Raw genomic sequence first — 377 nt, 5'->3', positions numbered from 1 at the left:
AGAATATATAAGAGGATAAAGTGTTGAGAGAGAGAGAGAGAGAGAGAGAGAGTGTGTGTGTGTGTGTGTGTCTAAGAATTACAATTAAGCAAAAAATTTAATGAACTAAAATTATGCGATGAATTATTTACATGTAATACTTTTAATTTTGTTTATATGGAGGGTGTGTGTGTGTGTGTGTGTGTGTGTGTGTGTGTGTGTGGGAAGAAATGTAATAATTTGTGCAAAGTGGCATCGGAAATTTTACTGAAGAGTTCGTGAAAGAAAAAAATTATGCTTCCTACACCAATCATCTTCACTTTTAGCGTGGGAGATTTGACAGAAACAGGATAAGAACACTACTACCACTACTACTACAACAACAACAACAACAACAG

The sequence above is a fragment of the Scylla paramamosain genome, chromosome 46 (assembly GCF_035594125.1).
Source record: "Scylla paramamosain isolate STU-SP2022 chromosome 46, ASM3559412v1, whole genome shotgun sequence".
Classification (NCBI taxonomy): domain Eukaryota; kingdom Metazoa; phylum Arthropoda; class Malacostraca; order Decapoda; family Portunidae; genus Scylla; species Scylla paramamosain.
This window is presented reverse-complemented; position numbering follows the sequence as displayed.